We start from the raw sequence: 1490 nt of genomic DNA, 5'->3' as shown, positions 1-1490 counted from the left end.
CTAATAGGACCTTTGTCTGGGGCTGATCACCCCATGAAAGGCCCTTTGCCCACCTGTTGGAGGGACCCCTTCCTGTCAGTCCAAAGGTTTGCACTGCTGAGCAAAGGGTCTTCAGCATAAGCAAGACTCACAGTATTTCCTGTGATGTGAGTGGTTTTCCTTCTGACTCACCCACCGTCAGGAAGAGGAGGGCATCTGGTACTGCTTTACCCCAGCTGAGTTTTTGCCCAGTGCCTTCCCATCAGTGCATCAGGAGGTGAATTTTCTTTACCTGTTTGAAGTCACTTGGTATGTGAAGAAACAATGAATCACAAAGAGAAGCCTACAGCAATTAGAAACTCCTTTCCTCTCACCTTTGCCAAAGCTAGATTTTTTCCCTAGAACAAAGCCCAGGCAAGCCTTCCTACGCACAACAATGATTACGTAGATCACTCTGGATTTTGTTTTTTTTCACAGGCCATGAGCAAGCAGAGAAGCTCAGGAGAGCACTCTATTTCACAGGCATGTTTGCTATGCTTCCTTGGAAATCCCATTGTTTGCTGGTAGTGCCTGCTTTTGGCTACAAGTGCTGTGCCCTCGTGTGACGCCGCCGGCTGCCTTTGATTATGCCAGAGTGCTAGCAAATAAACATGAAATTTGGCAAACTAAAAAGGTGACACTGGAATAAATCAGTCCTGGGAGCTTGGGCATTCATTTCAATGTGATGAAGTGGGATGGGTGTGCGAGTGCTTGGCGAGGCCGCTTCCAGTCACACACGTCCATCCGTCGGCAAAACCTGTGCAGGCAGTGCCCCTCGCGTCCCCTCTTCCTTGCGTGTGTCCCCGGCAGGCTGAAGCGTGGGGCCAGTGCTTTCCCAGGAGAGGACTGCTGAGACACACTGTATGAGTAAGGTCTTGTTTGCATAAAGATTGCACACTCATGCTGTGAAGGAGGTTTACCTAGGCACAGTCTCATTTCCTTCTGTAGGTAGGTTTGCCTTTGTGTAGGAAAAACCCTATTCTTGAAGTCCTTGGACAGAAACCAGTTTACATTGGCACGTCGGAACGCTGTCCTCCTGGCATGTTTGGGTCCGCCCCAGTCTGAGTGCATGGAGACACGCTCTGCCCCTCTGAAGCAAAACCGGGTCTCCGCTTCGAGCCAGATTCAGGTGTCCTGCTCCCATGGATGTGCTTTGGAGACAAGAGGTCTCACAACGCTCCTAAAATCAATGTCACCGACGCACCAGTGTCTGCACGGCTCCTCCCCTCCTTGCGGGCCTCACCCGGAGGTTTCAGCGGGAGCAGAGGTCTGCTTCAAACGTGGACGTGGCAAATGTAGGGTTGAGCGCTTTGGTCTCCACCACTCAAGGCTTTCCTTGAAGCGCAGAGCTCAGCTCTGTTTCCTTGCCACAGTGAGAGATAACTCAGCTGCAGCAGGTGAAGTACACTGGTTGCAGACTAGTGCAGGAGTTAGTGCCGGGGAGAAGATGCTGAGAGGAGACCCTGGTCGTG

This window comes from Eurypyga helias, unplaced genomic scaffold (genome assembly GCF_000690775.1).
Source record: "Eurypyga helias isolate BGI_N326 unplaced genomic scaffold, ASM69077v1 scaffold28293, whole genome shotgun sequence".
Taxonomy (NCBI): Eukaryota; Metazoa; Chordata; class Aves; order Eurypygiformes; family Eurypygidae; genus Eurypyga; species Eurypyga helias.
Note: the sequence above shows the minus strand (reverse complement) of the source record.